Here is a 22,062-nt window from a genome sequence, read left to right on the forward strand (position 1 = left end):
AAACTATAAGTTACATCTAAAGAATTTGTCATTTTTAAATAATTTTAGAATAAATATTAGGAAAACTATATTGGAATTATGTGAGGGTTTTATAAGGTTTTAATAAAGTCACTTTAAAAATATATTTTTTTTAACTGCGCAAAAGTTTTTATTTTTTCATTACTACTAACAGGCTAATGAGAAAAACTTGGATATAATATTCAAAGTTTTCCTCAAAGCGTATGTATTTTGTATGACAATTTCATGGGAGACCAACTATATACTATTTAAAAAAAATGTTTAATAATTGGATGATTTTTAGTCAGTCACTCTTTTTTTATTTACGTATTCAAATTATACAGGTGGACCAAGATGAAGTGGATCGTTTTCATACAAGTATATGTTAACAATTATTTTGTACATAATTTTGATGATCAAACTTTCAGGTAGTAATAATTGTTGTAGCAAAAATATTTATATATATAAGTGTAAATTATATTATTTATTTTACAAAGCTAAACATTTTTTTTTTTCAATTGCGATAATTTATCATTCACTTAGATATATACAAATAAACACTAACGCAACAAAGAAATATCACTCGGAAGCAGCGTCCTTTTTGTTTAATGCTCATTTCAAATTTAAATTACTACAGAGTTGATCATTTTTTATGATTAATGACCAGTATTGTTTTTTTTTTTTTTTTTTATATTAAAACGTAAATTATTTACAATGTTTATTTGTACATTTAATTGTTTTTAAATATTACACAAGCTCATTTATGTCAAAGTATAATTAATATCTACACGTGTGCTATGAAATTGTATGGTTTAAAAATCTGAAAATTAATAATCATTTGTTAATTTTTTATTATAAAAACGTTTATTGGGATACAATTTGGGTATAAAGTTTTTTGTTATTATTCCTACGTAAAACATTTGAGTTACTTACAGAATTTATACAATAATTTCCTATCAGAAAAATTTGAATATACAATTAAAGAAAAAAACTGCTTTGCTCTCAATCAAAGTGCATAGTAACAAGTCACGTGATCTAATTTAACACAGTTAAGTTAAATATTGCTAATCAGTTTTAAAATTAAAATATTAGTAACTATTAAAACGGATGATGGTCGTGCATGTAGTAAAACAATAATAATTAACAATTATTTAACACACACGTATCCGGTAATATTTTTTTTTTGGTGTTAATTATTAAACCGTTAACAGCGATTTACTTATTTAGATGTTTAAGAATTGCGAATTTTAATAATATACTAAATCGTCCAATGCATCCAATATTGTATTATATTTTTATTAGATATTGAAACTGTAATATATACTATCGGAGCACCGCCCGTTAGTAAAAATAAATAAACGAGGAGAATGGTTTATTTTAATATAAATATATAATATATATAATAATAATAATAATAATCATCATATATATATATATATAAACAAATTTATATCTGTTTGTCCTTTATGCATTCTTAAACAGCTGAACCGATTGCGATGAAATTTGTATGATACAATATGGTATAAATGGTACAGAGATATATTAGATTTATGTACAGAAGATAGGCTCAACCCCGGAAAGTGCTCGATCAGAGATTTTGAGAATTACAATGCACATTTTTTTTTATAGATAGTTGCTATTAGTTTCAATAATAATAATAATTAGTTCGAAAGAAATTATTATCCCTGAATTTGTAATTATTTTTTTTTTTTTATTATTTGTTACCCTAGCACGTGTGTCTATGACATTAAAAGTTTTTATTAATATTTTGTTTTTTGTATAACAATATACTGCTAGCATAATCACAGGTAACGAATTTAACTCACAGTTTGGGACATATAAGAAGATTTTTAACGGGCTACGAAGTGTACGGGTTCCGCTGCAACTCGTTTGCGCACATTCAAAATTTTTACCTAAAAATCGACGACTCGTTTGCGCGGTGCAACTCGTTTGCGCACAATTTAAATTTTTTACCTGGATATCGATGACTCGTTTGCGCACAACGAAATCAGTCGTTTACCTGTAAACGGACGACTCGTTTGCGCACAACATAATCACTAAGTAACATGTATTTTATATTTTTAAATTTAGACTTACCTAAAGTAATTGAATTATCGGTACAAATTATCAGCACAAATTACCAGCATATCAATATCAATATATAATGATTTAAAATAATCGTCGTGTATTAGGAAAGCGTAATACTTTTAAACAGTCATTTGCCAGAAAGCTGTACTATAACTACTAACTGTATTGATTATGGATATCGAAATTTGTGATGTTTTTGAAACGCGTCGAGGAAAAAAATGTTTAAACATAGAAAGTTATAAATTTAGAGAATTCCGAACTTTAAAATTTGGCGATAAACATTTTAGGTGTACAAATAAAAAATGTTCCGTAAGTGCTGTAGTTAGGTTAGTTAATGAATCATATAAAATTTTAAAAATGACAAACACGCATACCCATGACGAGTACGACGACCGAACAATTCATCGAGAAGTAGTAAGAAGCAAATCGAAACGTAGAGCTGAAGAGGATTTACATATTACACCAAATAAACTAATACGCCGGGAATTGAAAAACAATGATAACTTCGAACATCTTCAATATAGTGATATGAAATTAATTCGAAGATCCATGTATGAAAAACGAAAAAAATCCTTTCCAAACATACCGAGATCTTTAGAAGATGCTAAAAAACAATTAGTTGATGATCAGCATAATCTTACTTACAAAGGTAATAAATTTTCTTTCGTTAGTGATGATGAAAATATATTTATATTTATATGTAAACAAAATTTAGAATTGCTACAAAGTGCAGAACACGTTTTAGGGGATGGGACATTTTCATTTGCTCCGAAATATTTTGTTCAACTTTATACTGTTCACGTATTTAAAAACAATTTTTATGTTCCTGTGGCGTTTTGTTTTTTAAGTAACAAACATACTGATACTTACATCAATATGTGGAAAACATTACAAAATATATGTATTCAAATTACTGGTAATATAATAAATTTAAGCTATTTTCATGTCAACTTTGAAAAATCTGTGCATAATGCAGTATTGCAAATTTTCCCTTACTGCAAAATTACGTGTTGTAACTTTCATTTAGGGCAAAATTGGTTTAGACATATTCAACAACATAAATTATTATCGAGCGAGTACTTAAACAGCGACTCAGAAGTTGTCAAATGGATGAAATGTTTTTTTGGAATAAGTTATTTACTTCCTGACGAAGTTTCTGATGGATTTTGTGATCTTATGTCGATAGCACCAAGTACTACGTCTAGTAATATTTCTATATTTTTCGATTATATTTTAGAAAATTACATTGCATCGGTCAGCAATTTTCCTCCAACATTATAGGCTTGTAAACCTACTAATAATCCTAAGACTACTAATGGTGCAGAGAGTTATCACAAACAATATAACAGTCAGTTTTACACTGCTCATCCGCACATACATCAAGTAATCGACGTCATTATTGAAATTCAAAGTGACACTGATTTAAAAATTAATTCGATAAACAATAAAATCATAAATTTCAAAAGAAAAGAAATAATTAATAAGGAGTTACAGTTGGAAAACATTTGGAATGAATATAAAAATAATATTATTAATCGTTTAACTTATATAAAGAAAATTGGACTTAAATGCCACCATTCTAAATTAGTACAATTTTATAATAGACTACTATTATTATTTATTAAACCTATAATGCATGTTTTTTAAAATATTTTAATTTTTGTAATATTAAATTAATAATTGATAATATTGTTTACGCGTATAATCATTGACGTTATTATTACTTTTATCTGTATTATATTGTTGTATATATATCTTATTCTCGCCGATATCTGGTCGCTCGTTGTTAAATTATATAATAAATACTTAGAAATGCAAAATAGTTAAATCTTAATTTATATTTTTTTTTATATATATACAATATGCATATATATTATTATTTTATACAGTCTATTAATTAATTAAAATTAAGCAAAAGAAAGGAAATATGCTCAAACGAGTTGTACCTTTATTATTTAAACCTAAAGTATGTGTGCGCAAACGAGTCGCACCCTCGTTTGCGTACTGCGAAATCCATCGTTTATCTGAAAATAGATAACTCGTTTGTGCACAACAACACGTTCAACACATGACAAGTGTTTACATATATCGTCACAGACTGCAGTACAAATTAACAAATATATTATCTTAATATTATCTTATAATCGACTGTGTAGACTGTAGATTATATAAATTTGGATTTTCCAAACAACTTTTATTAAAGTTTTGGTAAGTATGGTCTATGGATATAGACGATACAGTGGTGCCTAGTATGTTGACGACGTAAACTTTAATATGGCGTAGAAATTTCTAATACTTTTGAATCTCTGTGAGAAAAATGATGTTTTAATATTGATAATTTCAATTTTTATATAAATTATAAATTTTGTGAATACCGTGTTTTAATCAGTGGATGTTCAAATTTAAGATGCACTAATAAAAAATGTCCTCCGAGTGCTATTGTTAATAAATGAGGAGAATAATAATCAACGATAATAAGCAAACGAGTTCTGGCACTAAGAATTTTCGTCACAGGTAGCCAAAATATATGTGCGCAATCGAGTTGTGTATTTTTGCACAAATGAGTTGTAGCCCACGGGTTCTACTAATATTATATAAATATATATATATGTATAATATAATTTCTGCGTAACATATAAATCGTCCCTAAACACGTTATAGTTGACTGTATTCTGTAACCGTGTAAGGGTCACGGGCGTATGTATAGGGAAACGGACAAGTGAATAATAAATAGTGTTCATTGAAGGCGGTAGATTGAATTATTTCGATACATGTATTACGGAACCCAGGGATTTTTAAAGCTTTACAACATATCATTTTAGAATGCGATTGAATATTAAGTTCAGTGTTAAAAATAGCTCCTAAATATTTTTCACTAATGTGTTAATAATGTTAAAAATCACGCAAATATTTTTCAGGTTTTTTTAAATCAAATGATTTAACCCGTGATCATGCACGTACCTATATTGACATGAAACTATACTCAAGGATCGCGTGGACAATGTTTTCATTTTATAATATTACCGTAATTTAATTATTACGTTATAGCGTGATGCGTACCGGTGAGCGTATATGAAACTTGATATTAAATTTAATATTTACACGTACCATCAGTCCATACGGTGGAGATAGTAAATTACAAAACGCATATACGGAAAAAACCCTCAAAAAAAAAAATTAATTTTAATAATAAAAAACTGTTAGGCTTTTCCGTATTAATATTATATTCTAATTAACGTTTACGCAAGTCCTGTAAGTTAGGCTCACGTGTATGTAGAGCATTCAAAAAGGTTCGTTCAGGTGTACACACAAGTCTGTGCTTACAAGACATGATTGTCATTTAAGTTTCTCGTCCTATTTTCTACCTCTCTCAAACACGCATACACAAACACACACAAACATAATAATGAATAAAAATGAAAAGAAATTTAATTTGTATTCGTTATAATTTTTATTTGCGTAGGAACTTTCAACATACGTACCGGTATATTTTCGGTAGAAACTTACGTAGACATATCTAAAGGTGATTCTAACCTACAATATATATCATGTGGGAACTTACGTTCGCCTTTTATGACATGTAGATTCGGGTTCACGAGTATAATTAAGATTTGCTACGTAAATGTATACGATAAAACTTTAGATAATTTAATATAAATTAGATTAATAAGTTCAAAAATAGAAAGTTACTTATTGATGGTATTTATAAATTGTTGAGTAGCAGTAGAGATTGAAATTGAATACAGATTATTAATATAATTGAGATTATTGATATACAATGAAAAATTAAGTCGTTTATACGGAGATAATTTATTTGAATAGGAGAGATTATTTAAAATGTGTATAAGACATAGATATGTTAAGAAATATAAACACTTATTTTTATGTATTATTATTATATTCAATTCACACTCGAAATACAAATAAATAATAAATTTAATTTCTTAGATCTTACAATTTTCGTAAAATTTTAAGAATTTGGGTTTAGTATTTAAAGGAAATTTCACTAATCTGATTCTATAATATTACATGATTTAAATTTCCTGTATTCTCAAAAATATAATTTTTTAATTCAAAATTTTATAGAATTGAACGTATTTTATTAAGAAAACTTAATTATCAATACTAACTCAAATTTATCTGTAAATAATAGCCCAATAGAATAATTTAAATTTATAAATCATTAAAAGAATTCATAAAGGTATTAAAGAAAAAAGAAAATGTAACTCACCATATAAAATTGTTAACTACTATAGTATGAAATATAAAAATAATATGTCTAACAAATTCTTTAAAATTCTAAACAATAACAATAAATATCACTTAAAAAACTAATTATAGTTTGATTAAACATATCAATAATATTACTAAAAACTTCACAAAGAAATCCCCTTATTTTTAAAAATACTGGTATGTATAAACTTAAATAAAACCACATTTGTTAAGTTATAATCATTATTTATTCATATTCTTCTTTTCGATATTTAAAAATAACTTACTAAATTTACCTAAAAAATCTATTTATCCGAAATTAGATTTAATATTTTATATTAGATTTTTAAATATTTTTTTCAGAAAAAACGCATGTCCACTTGCTTCCACATCATATCTCACGATGCGCGTAAGTTAAACATAAATAAAATGACATAAAAGAGAGAAGAAATATTAACTCGACTACAAGGGTGCGCACGATATCTTATAATAATCGTATAATAAGCGATGAGTCGGTGTCGGATGGGGGACAAATGTGAGCCCTCCCGATTTTAATGACTTGTAAACCCTCCAGGGTCTTCTTCAAAACGACCTGACGGATATACGGTAACTCTCCCGAGTCTACTTCAGTTCTCTCTGAAGGGTTTATGTAAACTATCCCGAGTCCATAATAACTTCGTTTGCACATTATAATTGTAGAGCAACAATATTGTCCAGATACTAATAAAATAAATTAAATTATTGGTTAAATTGAATTTATATTAAATTTGAATGATCACACTTTATTATAATATGAAAAATCAAATATGCCGCATGAAAATAAATGTTTATATTTTTCTATAATAGGGAATAAGTCTCAGTGTCGTAATAAATTGTATTACTCGTGTGTATTTAATAGTATAGTAAACTTCTTAAACATATTTCCCTCGTGAATAAACATAATTTTGACCTTGGTAAGTTTACCGTCGACAATTTTTTTTAGTTTTTAAAATTGAAAGAGTTGACCACCACTCCACAATAAAACGGGAAAGAAGAATTCGTTCTAAGAAAAAAGAACTCTTCAACCTGTCCATTTCCTTGTGGTCCATAAAAGCGTAAATTAACCTAGTCGGCGGAAAGAATACATATATACGCATTCACACTCACATTATTTTCTGCTTATTTTGAAGATTAACTAATACACCAGTATAGTTTATAATATGCTATCCACTCGAGAGCAAGGACAGCCTCTATGGGATCTAATTTGTGGATTTTATACGCCACGATCAGTGTGCAAGTGACAGTTAATTTATCCTCCCTCGTCGTCAAGTATACAATAATAGAATATAAACACTGTAATAGTATATCATATTGTTCCATATAAGTATCATAAGGAAAAAGCGGTACTGCAGTTATCAAAGACGCTGGAGCACGTTATGTGCAGTCGTGGTATACGGTAGTGGTGAGTTTTTAACGGAAACCGTAAACGAAACTGGAAGAAATCATTAGACACTAGAATGAACGTTCTCCCACACCCCGAAACTTTCACTGATTGATAAATTATGCTACAGAGATATGCTATGGATACATCCGCGACAGAAGCTTAATGTCGTTTACGATATAAAATAACTACACAGGGGTGAATTTGATGGAGGGCGAATGGGTTACGACCTATGAGCACTTTTAATATTGTGATTATATATAACGATAAAAACAATCGACAATATTAAATTGTTTTCTGATTGAATGTGTAATATTGGATTTTATTTTTGTAAGTAAATTGTTGTATTTTTCTCAAACTTAACAACAATTAAAACACAAAATCATTAACATAATATTGTATATTGAACTGAGTTCTACTATTGTAGAATCTTTCTTCGATTTTAACGATTTATGATATGCTTTTAAATTTAAATACACCCATCCAGACATCCCACTCAGTATTATTATACCCTTATTATACCCTGTGTCCCACCGATTTCTTCTATCGAAATCAGAGGACATCAAACAAAATATTTAACTCATTCATTCGCATACTGTACAATCAATTTTATCATAGTGTTGTAAAGTTTGCACTTATGCATTATACAGTATTATATCTTGAAGAAAAAATAAATGCTTATTATAATCAAATTGTTGTATATATATATATATGTATGTGTGGTTCACCACACATACATATATATATATAGTCACAAATCGCTGTACCTCAAAATCAACCAATTTGACATTCGACATAGTGGTTTCTCTTATAGTCTAAATCTGTAGTAAGAAGGGATTTTTCAAAAAATGCATTTTTAACTTTTTGGTTACCTAATAAATATTATATTTAGTTTAATATGTTAATTTTAATAATTAAGATTTGAGGTATATATAAATTAATGAAGTAAAAACTAATATAAATTATTATAATCATCATATACGAAAATTTTGCGCTATTTCAACCTACATTTTTAAGATTTAAAATGAGTAATTGTTCTAATTTAAAATAATATATCTCATTTATTTGAATATTGATACTGTATCAACATAAAAATAATAATGATATTATATGTATAATACATGTAACATAAAAAAAAATATTAATTGAGTAGTAGCAAAGTAATAAGAAAAGTATCGTTGATTGAAATTAAATAAAACTGTTGTAAATCATGGAGGTACTAAAACAAATACAATTAAATCTATTTATGTTGTACTCCAACTGATTATATTAGATCCTAATATTATGATAATATGTTATTTGCTAATGTTTAACAAAACACTCAATTGTTTACCGAACATTTACAAAATCTGTTAGAATAACGGCATAAGAAGGTTATGAAATTTTAAAGCAAGTTTCAAACTTTCCTTTTTTAATTTGTTTTTTTTTTTTTTTTGCATAATCACTCGGACGTATACATTTTAACACGTTTAGTACTCTTTTAAATAAGTTTATTTATTAATATATTAATTAAAATTGTTTAGTATGTTGAAAAAAATGACTTGCAAATTGTCGTAGTTTATTTATGAGCAATATGTATTAAAGAAATTTCAAAATTCTCAAGAAAGTTGACCAGCATCCTATGTAAAATATTGGTTGATTTATTTTAGTTTTCTGTTCAAAATTTTTACTAAATTATAAAATAAGAAAAACATCATCAACATTTATTAATAAAACCAAGTAGTAAGTATTCTAACGACAAAAATCCATGTTCCGTATCAATACCCACTCGTTTCACCATTTCACAAATACGATATTCAACACATGAACTGTTTCCATAATGTGAAAATAAGGTTAGAATACATAAGTAACGTAAACAATTATAGCTATCTATTTTAGCCAGTACGAAAACTTACTTCAACCTTTAGCATAAAAATAGTTAGTGAAAAAAAATGAATTATACGTTTTGGGTAATTGTAGTTACTAAATTACAAAATACAAAATTAACATCATATACCAATATCTATATATATATTAACTACTTCTCTCCGTAAAATAGTGTAATATATTTTTTTCTCGTTAAAACACGCAAAAGACCCTTGATATATTTTTACATGAATAAATGTGCTTTTTAACATATTATTAGCCATTGCCGATTTGTTATTCAAAGTATAGTTTTCTCTACAAAAAAAAAAAAAAAAAAAATTATAATAATTTCTCGAATAATACTTAAAAAAAAATATTATCTTTACATCTAGCTGTTATATTGCTAATTTATAAGTAAACAGTATGCACGTGTAAAGTATCCGTTTATTGCAGATATAAGATATAAGGCGAATCGAATTAAGTGTTCCCAAATGTTTTATCTATTTTTTTTTTTTTTTACATGAAACTTTTGCTCTGTAGAAGGGTGTGGAATTTACGGAGTAAGTAGCGTGAAAAAAATATTTTTATTTGTGAGTCAAAAACGTATTATGGTAATTAAGTTATTAAGATCATAAATAAATGTAAGACAATCCCAGATAAAAGTTAAATATATGTAACACCTCCGTCATAATCGCTTCAATTTTTTGCAGACATGTGTCATGAAATCAAGATCACCAAACGCTATAATATGGTCCAGAATGAATACTTCGTTGTGCGCTCTGAAGTAGCTATCGGTCGTTTGCCAAGTGAAATATACTTTTAATTTTGTACACCTCCCATCTTTCTAGTTATAATTGATATTCAGCGTTGTTGCATTAAATTTTGTGTTTTTATTCTGGAAAAATTGTTATTCGGTAGCGTCAAAAACGATAAAGTGATTTGCCATTAATTCTTTATAATTTTCCGTTAAATTTATTAAAAAATATTGATTTTATTATAACGTAAAAACGGTAATTATATCATACATGGTTTTATCGTTATGCATTACTCTTAAATAGTAATGAACAAAAATTAAATAATTGTTTAGAACAATTGTTTGAAACGTAACTGCAAAATGATTTAAATTCTAGTGAAAATAATGTTTCATGATTGAATTCAAAATGAAAAGTTAAATAAATCATATGGGTGATAGTAATATTTGTAAAGAAAATTAAATTTCTTCTCTGACCACAGTATAAGGAACATTTCATGAATCATACACAATAATAATTTAAAACCATAGACATTTACCGTGAAAATAAATACGCTTGCACGTGAAATAAATCAACCTATCAATACATTACACTCAAAACTATGTACACCAAGAGTGACTATTATCTTTTTTGTAACTTATTTCATTGTAATCCGCAGCTCCAATAATTTTGAAAGCTATCATAATGTCCATACAATACGTTTACAGATCGTTCCTTTCTGTTTAATTTTCTGCTTATCATATTATATTAAACTAATACATTTACATACTTACATTTACCAGTTTAAGTATATTACGAATAGATAATAATTACCTAAATGTAGCATTATGTTTATTATTCCATAACTAATTATAATCAAAAATAAAATAATCTCTTACACTTATACGAGTTTATGAGCAAATATATATATATATATATATTTATAAGAATAACGTTACTTGCGTTGTTGATATCAACAAAGAAAACGTTTTAATAAGAAAAAATAATAATAATAAAGCGTACTACTATAACATACATTTTATTTGTAAAATGTATATACAGTTTCGTAAACGTATACCTTTTTATAAGAGACAATTTTGGAACTCTACTTATTCTAATAACAAATCCCTATTTCCAGCAAAACAATTTACTTAATTAATACATTAACTTCAATCGTTTCCATGGTCAGAATAAATATTTATCTTTTTAATTTCTAGGTACTTCAAAGTGTTCCCTTTCAACCGATACATAAAGTTAATGTAATTCGATTCCGTGGCCATGAGACCAAAACGAAAAACCTGCAATGTGTTCGAATGGTTTTAAAATATTATTAAATTAAGGCACGTCTGTTGTGTTTGATAAAATTTAAGCCTTGAGAAAATCTTTTATAATACAGTATTGCTAGTGTAGATCGATAGGTTAATTCATTAATGAAAAAACTAATAGTTTTTAACTAAGATCGTATACTTTGTTGGTTTGATAATTCGTTTTAAATGTGTTTTTCTTTATTTTTATAGCAGGAGTATTCCAAAAATTGCACTCAGTAACTTTTCCTGTAAGAATTGCTTAGTATATCTAGTTGGTACCTAATAAGTGTCGTCGTTTTTCAAATGTATCAAAAGTTTCAGAAATTCGACCGAAGAAATACTGACAATTCACAATAACCTGGCAATATATTTGTATGCGACACAAGCACGTTTCTTAACGAAATCGATACTGATTTTTTTTGTCCTTATTCAAACAAAAATAAATCTTAAGACTTAAAATACTCAGTAATCGTATACTTTTAACAAAAATGTAGCCGAAGTATATATTTTTAAAATAATTTTGTTTTGAAGATCTACAACTGCATCATTCGTGAACACATTATAATGCTATACAATATTATGTTTCTATTATTCTATATTAAATAATATTAGCTGAATTACCCGGCTTTGCCCATGTATAATTTTTAATTTCTGTAAATGAAATACTTAAATCAATACACATTGTTGTATTTTAAAAAAGAAGAAAACATCCAATTTACTTAATTTAATCAAGTGCTTAATTAGAGTAGTAGCTGAATTATAAATAATATTAATATTACTTACAAATGATTCTATAATCCTTATCATTATATACATAAAAGAACTGGCCTCTCTTTTGTTCTAATTTTGTGACAACATTTTTTTCAATTCTCCCTCTCCCTCCTATCCAATAAAATTTAATAATCGCGTGACATGGTGACACTTATTTAGATATTTAGACAACTCTGTGAAAAAAAATTGGAAAAATGTTAAATATTGTCATCTCAAAATTAATAAATAAATAAAATGTAATTTATAATATAATTTATTACAAATAAAGAAGGCCTGTTCTTTTATATTTATAAGGATATAATAAAATGTAAAACCATTTATTATAATATATTCGTTAAGGTATCTTACAGATAAAATTACGAAAATATTTGTTCATTTTTAAATTACATTTTTTTTAAAAATAAACATTTTATTTTTGCTTTTATTCTTACTAAAAAAGGCATATCAAACATTTAAATAAAATCATTTGGGGTTTTTCTATGAACCCATTAAAATTTAAAAAATAACTATCTAATATTCCCTCAAAATCGATTCTAATACAATTATTTGTCTAAGATTTTAACATAATATATTATAGAAATTATTTGACTTTAATATACATATTCTTTCTATTGACCTATATAAGAAACAAAAACCTTAATCTTATTCCTAAAGAAGTGAAAATTGACAAATGCTCCCATATTCGTACGTCATCGAATATAATTACATTTTAAATCAAACTCTATAAGTTTTATTGTTTTTTTTTTTTTTTACGATAGTTTCAAAGATAATGCTATGTTAATTTTACTTTGTATAATCTAAAACTAAACAAAAAAAAAAAAAATTATAAATTATAGGTCAAAATAAATAATTAAGTACCAAAAATATAACTGTTACGCAGTATTTTTGAGATTACTTTTAAAATAGTCACAGAGACATAGGCGTCCCCAGACATTTGTTTTTAAGAGGGGAGGAGGCAAAATTAATATTAAAAAAAATCAAGATTTTTTTTATATATTTTATACTTCCATTTTATTTAAAAATTATTCTTTTTTTTCAAACATAAGATATACTATAAGATAAAATAATTCAATTATTATTAAAGATAGTTTTCTTCTATGTATAATATATATGTTATTTTAAAGTAACTTATGTTTTCTAAATCAGCGCGTTACAAATAATGCTTCGGAAAACAAATTTAAAATTCTAGAGGGATAAATACCCCGTTTGGTCCCCCCCCCCTGGAGACACATATACACAGAGTGTTATATGACATGTAAATAATAACACTTATAAGTATTATTAATTATTATCATATAAAATAACAGTTCTTATCTTGAGTATTATTATAAATGTCAATATTTTAATTTAAATGTTATTTATATTAATATTGTTGGGAATAATAAACGGTACATTCAAGTGTGTTATGGAAAATTAATCCAAGTATACAATTATTTTGTAGTCAAATAAAATAAGTCATTGTATGATTTGACATTAGTTTATCGAAAAGTAAAAATGTAATAAAATACTTTTGAAATTTATTAAACTCATCAACGAATGTTGATTTTTACAATTTTTTTTTGAGTACCTACAAGTATTTAGAACAATAATATTATAGGAGTATCGAATGAATAATTTAAAAAAATCCTATGTTTTAATTGATAATAGTAAAATTAATAACATTACCGAAAGAGTGTTTCAAATACTATCGTCGGTTACGACCAGTTTTGCAGTTTAGCGTGATTTTATGAAAAATTTATGGTAAATTCTCACTATTACATTGTTTAAGTACTATTCACGTTCACCGTATGTGCCGTTCCAATTCTAAAAAGTACAGAACATTATTTACCCGGGAGCAACTTTGTGACACTTAAAAATTTTATAGCATACTTCAAAAATGTTAATGACCATCTGAAGTCAATAAACGTGAGCTATGGAAGTAACAAATTGAATTTGTTTAACTATAAAAACGTTGCACGGTGATAGAAATCCCTTTGGCGTTTATGTCATCAGGATTGTGTATATAATCTAACACACTTTATAAAGTTTTAATATTGGTATACGTATTCATACGATAGCATGGTTACTGTTACATACTGTATTATACATTTTATCAGAAATTTTACTTATTTTACGTGTACCCATTACGGTTGTGGTAATTAACCGAACTATATAAAATTTAGACGGACGTGTTCTGTCAATTATTGTTATTTAAAAATTAACAAAAAACGCTTTTACCAAAATTCTTAACGATTTCTATATAATCCGCTTTAATATATCCAAGCCAGTTTTATTATAGCAAAAGGGAAAAGTTTGACAAAAAGTATTTTAACTTTAAGGGGGAAAAATTATTCTATTGAATAGTAATCGAAATCCGGTATTGAAAATTTTAATTTCAATTAAAGCTTTTTAAAAAATTATAATTTCCTTTTCACGAGTACGTTTTTAAAAAGAATAATAAAGAGAAGTAAGAATCGTTCCGCGGTAAACTTGGAGAAGATACAAAAAGGCGTACACGTTTTTATTTACTGCTGTTGTGTTTATGACGTGTGCGTAAACGTTAATATTATGACTTATTTTAATTTTAATGGTATACGTATAAGTTATATCACTTATGTTCTTAATAAAAAGAAATAGAAATACCGTTTAATACGAAAAACAATAATACAGTAATGCAATAACTAAAAAAATTATTTTACCAATACGAATTTCCAATAATAACGCAATCTCTATTTTTATTAATTTTTTTTATTAAACCCTTTATACTCAATGTTCTATACTTCAAAATTGTTTTCGGTCAATATTTATTTTATTTCGAGCATTTAATGCTGTAACTTTTGTCACAAAAATAATAAAGTCACTTCCCGCAGCGTTGATCAAAATACATATTGAATGAGATGATAGAACACATCGTCATTTACTATCCGTAAAATAATAATAATAATTTATAGACTGTACTTGAAAAATACATTTGAACAATACTATCAAAAAGAATAAAATTAAAGCCTTTGTTAACAAACAATTTTTAATGACAAATATTTATTCTATTAAAACGTTGAATTCATTTTTTTTTTCCTAATTTAAAATAATAATTTTCACTATCTTCAATATTTTGTATAAATTATTTTACAATCCGTCGCAATGGTACAATCGCAGAATCACTGATAAGATTTTACACAAATAACATTGAGAAGTTCAAAAATCATTCGGTCATTGTTGTTAAGTCCCTAAAGTGTATAAACAGGTATTCCATATTTTATGTAATTTTTTTATAAACAATATGCATTAAAACAATGAAATATGTTGAATGTTTTCAATACAATTACCACACAATAAATGTTATCACTCTTAAAGTGATAAGGAACTAGGACTCCATAAATATGCCGGCTGAATCTAATTTATATCTACAAGTAATCATTCAGATTTCATATATTCTGTGGTACGATTAGCTTAGGTGAGTATGATAGTAAAACTAACAATAGTATCAGTAATACATTTTAAGCGTTAACAAATAGTTTCTATAATAATATACCTAATAGTACTAATATTATTAAAACTAAAAATGTATGAATTGAAAAGGTCATCCAGTAAGAGTACTTCGACTGAAATGCTGAATACTATAACATGAGTATGAATTAAAATACAATTTAATATAATAATGTTACTAATTATTTAGTTGTATATTGTATCCAATAAATCCTGATGATATCTGTGCATTTTTAGTATTAATATAGTCGAAAAAAAATTTCTGTTTGGAAATTCTATATATTCATAATATTGCAATTAAAAATATTAAATAGAAGCTTTTAGGTATACTTACCGTTATTATAAATACAATTGGTTGATAATAATTGTATTGAATAAAGGTATTTGTGACTCGTAGTATGAATTTAAGATTTTTAATTGAACACCGCAATCAATGCAATGACTTTTATAATGTAGTCACTAGTAACAGTAATTAATTCAATCCACCGCTTTTGGACAAAATTTACATTGTTGTATTGTACTTCATGTTTATACCATAATATTGCTGTTGCAGCCGTTCTTCAGCTTATACGATTTCAGATTTACCAAGGACAAAATGATTAGTACAATTGACGGACAACGGAATTTTTGCAGTGAACCGAGAACAAGACGTGTCTTTCGGCACTAGTAAATAATGTGTAATGATATGCTGGTGTGTTAGACGAAATAAAGGAAGTAAATATTTTTTATTGGTAGGACTAATTTATATTTAAGACCTTCTGCACGGGGAATCAATAAACGTGTTTTCTGCTTTATTGTTTCCATGCATCATTTGCATTCCAAACGCGCTAACTCTATTTAAAACTCACGTACACGATTTAGCAAAACGACGACGTGTCTGAAATTTTTCTTTTTTTTTTTTTCATCAAACTTATCCCGTAGATATTAATATTATCTTTTTTTCGAAAAACCTATAGTAAATGAAAAAAAAAAACTCGACTGGAATTAAAATAAAATAATATTATTTTAAAATTGCCAGTGACGTCAATAACTGCGATTCCTAATCTATCGTGAAGTGATTATGTTTTCTCAAGACGAATAGTTTCCAATCAGTTTAATTATTATTACTATCGTCTAAAACGCATATTCTATATTTTATATATTATCTCGCAACAGTTTAATATTTTAAACGAATTGGCGAAAAAAAATAAATTATTCTATTTTCTACCGGTAACTTACGCGTGTGGCATACACGAATAATATAAATCTTCATAATTATCTCTAACAAAAGCTAGATTAATGTGTAACTTATGAAGATAATTTCTTATTCTCGATGACGTTTATTTTAAGTATAGTGACATTATATAGTGCAACGGTCGAACAAAAAATCATTAGGTTTAAGTATCCTAAATTAAAAATAACTCAAAGTGTATTCTGAACGTACGACATCGGTAAGCTACAATTTACAGTAAATTATACGAACTGATTAGTGTCATAATAAGTCGACTGTAAGCCCAAACAAGCGCGAATATATATTTAAATCTGTAAAATCATTAAAAACTTGTATGAATCGGAATAGTTTTAGATTTTGGATAAGGCTAATTGAGTCTATATTTGCCTAATGCTTTAACTAAACGATTCACAATGATAAAATTAGTGTAATTTTTAAGTATACAGATATATAATGGTTCAATTTAAAAAAAAAAACTTTCCAATTAATTCGTTTGTTGAATAGAAAAAAAATCCAAATTAAAGATTGTTCCCTCCTCCCCCAGATGTAAAACTCGCTTCTATTCCTGTCCAATGAAGAATGATTATCACGTTTCTACTAATACCGATAAAGAAAGTTACAACAATCATACATTAAACATTTTATTAGGACTTATTTGAATATTAATTAAATCCAACAATAGTTTCAAACGCAATATACTAGTTCAATTTTTTTTTTTGTGTGTGTCTATGTCTGCGTACACGATTTCGATCAAAACAATTACTCCAGTAACAACGATCTTAAGAGATTTCTGATAGAAAATAATGTCTAGTTAGTACTCTGAATTAGATAGTTTTGCAAATTAGCAACTATTTTCCTAAACAGTTTTGAAAAACTGACGAAAAATTATAAAAATATGATACAATTTACGGTGATTACTTTACGACAAGATCGCATTTTTGTTTTCATGGTAATTCAAAAAATATATTACGTAGAGACACAAAATATTTACTGAATGCTTATATCACCTTTTCTTTTGAAAGTAGAATCTTAAAAAGATTTTTTTAAGCTATTTATATAAAATTGAAATTTTCATATTTTTTTTAGTTTTTTTTTTGTCAAAAATATCGATAAAATAATGTTGATTTCGCATTAAGTCTTGACATTTTCATTCAACATATATTAATGATCAAAAATAACAATTTAAGTTGAATTAAAAAAAAAATCAAAATTAAGTATTACATTTTGACAAAACGATAAAGTTTAAGAAATCCGATACATTATTGTAATAAAATATTCGTAATATTTTCAATTTTAATAAAGTCGAAGAATCTAAAATCATTGTTTCAGAAAAAAATAAAATGTATTGTACTGCATTATAATAATCTGGAAAATATACTTAGAAAATCATGAGAATCAATGTATTTTTCTCAAGCTTTCGAATTTAAAAAATGTTTACGATAATGTATATTAAGTTCATGTCAAAAGCGTTTTATGAATTCAATAATATTTATCATAAGGGAAAAAAACTTTTTTTCTAGCTACACTAAACACAATTTATTACAAAATATATTATAATTTATCAATTATACACAGACGTTATGCACTCCATAGTTGCATGTGACGCAATAAAATTAGTTGCCAAATTCGTATATATTTCATAGTTATTTTTTTCTCCTTCAAATGAAATTACTCTATGGTTTTTATATACAATAATGTACACTTCTGAAATAAAACCTAGATATTTACAAAAAAAAGCTTTAGGGGAAATAAAAGGTTTCAGTAGACTATATCATAAATCTCTGATTTTGAACTTAAAGAATGGTGGTAGGCTATAAACTTAACAAAAGTGTTTCCGACTTTTATTCTCAATTCGGTATCCCCAACGTTTGCGCGAAAATAATAAAAGGAAAAATAAACTCATAAAATGTCTTTCATTTTCATTTTAGGAAATATATATGTATATAATATATATATATTCGAAATGTTCCTAGTATTTTACTCATATTTGATTGCTACACTTCGACTTTATGGACCTACGACAGTACTGCAACCATTACAACAGAACCGTTGACAATAATACAACGTCATGAACGTCACAAATATCAAGTGGCGATCATTACATCGCAGTTGTGTGCAAGTTTCAAAATGCACGCAATACAAATTTTTAAATTTTAAATGCCAACAGTGCTAATTATGATTACGTGTTCGTAAAACGTGCGTATAATATTTAGTGCACTGATTTTAAAACAGTATCGCGGTACATTTTCCGTTCGTATAGGTGCAGGAAGGTAGGTAAATAAGTACGATTTTGGATTGTTGTATTCAATTTCAAATCAATAAACCTGCGCAATATACGATTTGAAGTGTAACGTGAATATTTTAAAGACTCATAGACGTTACCGAAATGTAAATTATGACTGAACACGGCCGAAACAAACCAATGAAGTGTTCACCGCGATATTAGGTTAATTATTGATGCATAGTAACATAAATGCATCACCAATTCTATAAACGAGTAAACAGTATACAAAATTTCAATAAAAAAAAAAAAAAAACAATCTCAAGTAAATGATTCAAACTTGAAACAGCTAAACGGTTTTTTATTTACTCGGACACTTGTCCTGTGACTTGCATAATAATAGTATTGAATTAATCGGCTAAGTTGCTAAACTAATATAATTAGTTTTGTTTAATTGTTTAATCTCAACAGTCTTATATACCATATCCTAATACAATTATTATTATCATTATACTGTTGTCGTATTTGATTCAAATTTGAAAATATTATCTATATTTATACAGTGATTTTTAATATATTACGTACGAAATGTGGTAGAAAATATTTGTTCGAAACGATTTTCAATCATATGCGGACGCATGCATTACAAAAAAATCAAATATTCTACAATACACGCATCTACTATACAATACTAAAAATTGGATTATCGAAATTCAAAATCTTTTTGTCGAATGCATCAGTTTTAAAAACTACTGAAGAAAATGTGTTAAAAAAAAAAGAAAAAAAAAGAATAGTTACTGATTAAACGTTTATTTATCGATTGAACGCTGGTCTACCATCGATGATTTTTCATACAGACTACAAGAATACTTCTATTAACATTTAATAAGTGAATACATTTACATTTTATATTATTGTATTATATTAATTAAGTGATGTTAATACATTATGATGTTGATCGAAAATTTGTATGCAGCTTTCGCATTTAGTCAAACACTTCCTCTACGTTACTAAAATAATTAATTTTATTCTATATGCCTGAAACAAGTAGAAAATTAGGCAGTTATTTGGTGTAATCATTATTTTAATCTCGTATGTATGACGTTCCTTCAGGCCTTGAGGAAATCGAATTCTATAATCTGTAGATACGTAGTTAAAATCTATTTTAGTGTGCAACCTGTGCAAATATATTGCTATTTCAATGGTAACGAAAACCATTTCTTCGCTAAATCAGTACTACACTAAAAAAGAAATAGAAGTTTTTACTTCTATCAAAAAAAAAACAGAACATTTGTTAAACAATAGTACATAAAAATATGGCTTTTATAATAATTATTGTTTTCTTGAAATCGTTTCTGAGTAAAAAACAAATTCTATAAAATTTGATAATTTATATACAAACTTTTAATATTATTAGTGTGAAATTAAGCTGTTTAATTGTTATTTAATCTAATCTCGTTTTTATAATAGTCATAGACAAAACCAAAATAAATTATAATAAAAAAATGATATTATAATTTAATTGGTATGATAAACATTATAAAATAAACGTTTATTTTAATTGAAAGAAAGTTTATATTATATTTAACTAATAACAATTATAATTTTCAAAATAAAGTAAATTGATTTAAAAAAATATGATGTACATTAAATACCATGTGTATACATATCACATACAAAATATGTATGTGATTATACATATACAATGTCTATATTATTTCGAATTAACAGTTAACAAAGGAAACAAAAAAATTAAAAATTAAAAATAAAAAAATTTGAAAAACAAACTTTGATTACATTTTATTTATTTATTTCATCTAAAATCCAATTTCAGAAAAACTTTTTAAATATATACGTGTTTCACATGTTAAAAGTTTTCATCTTATCATTGTTACGTAATAATAAAACGCTGACATGTAATAATTATAACATTGTGGACGATTCAACGCCACTTTATCGGTCGGCTCCTACAGAATACGTTAAGCTAGTGGTAAACAAAATTAGTGACACGCGAAAATATAGGATGATGTAGTAGTACGCGTCGCTATCTGCTGTTCGACTAGTAGTGTTTCCTTTTGCAGGAAACTCTATACAACTATGAATAATTTTATTTATTTTTTTGACGCGATTGATTTCTGTTAATACGAAAATCGAATCCTGAAAACACACGTTACCGGTGCCATCGCCATTCGTTAGGTTTTCCTATGTGGTCAATATTATATTAATACAACGTACAATTTTATTGTAATTTAATAAATCGATAAAACAAAATTCATGCCTAAAAACCGTTTACTTCGAATGACAATATAATCGTGTATTTATTGTAAGGAGTTGTTTTTTTTAAAATATTTTTATTTTTTTTTTATTACTTGAGAAACTGCTCTGGAAATAAGTAGATATATTGTACAACATCGTTGATTGTACACCTATTTCAGCGTACGTAAAAAAAAAAAATAAATAAATCGTTTGATTAAGAGCGATATATATCGTACTATAAATTCTCTAGTACTCTTTATTTTTTAACTAACTAAGTGTTCCACGAACCGTCTTGCAAATCGTTTCCCATCACGAATATGGGATCGACACCTTTCTGAGACTTCTCAGATGATCAAGTCCGCGAGCGTAATATCACACGATGCACACGTGAAGCAACCTTGAAAATTCGCTGGCAACCGTCTTGCGCTTATCTCAACGACGATGCCGGCCACGAAAGCGCTTCAGTCGATTCCGTTCGATTGATGTATATGAACACACACACACACACACACACACACACACACACACACACACACACA

The 22,062-nt window shown here is 26.6% G+C and overlaps 1 protein-coding gene and 1 pseudogene across 2 annotated transcripts in view; one reads left to right on the forward strand and one right to left on the reverse strand.

Moving 5' to 3' along the window:
* LOC112688531 (cyclic nucleotide-gated cation channel subunit A) overlaps positions 1 to 22,062 on the reverse strand; it is a 249,148-nt gene that overhangs the window by 210,529 nt on the left and 16,557 nt on the right. The window lies entirely within an intron of this gene.
* LOC112688397 lies at positions 2,676 to 5,844 on the forward strand (annotated as a pseudogene).

The sequence above is a fragment of the Sipha flava genome, unplaced genomic scaffold (genome assembly GCF_003268045.1).
Source record: "Sipha flava isolate LNK unplaced genomic scaffold, YSA_version1 110_pilon_pilon, whole genome shotgun sequence".
Classification (NCBI taxonomy): Eukaryota; Metazoa; Arthropoda; class Insecta; order Hemiptera; family Aphididae; genus Sipha; species Sipha flava.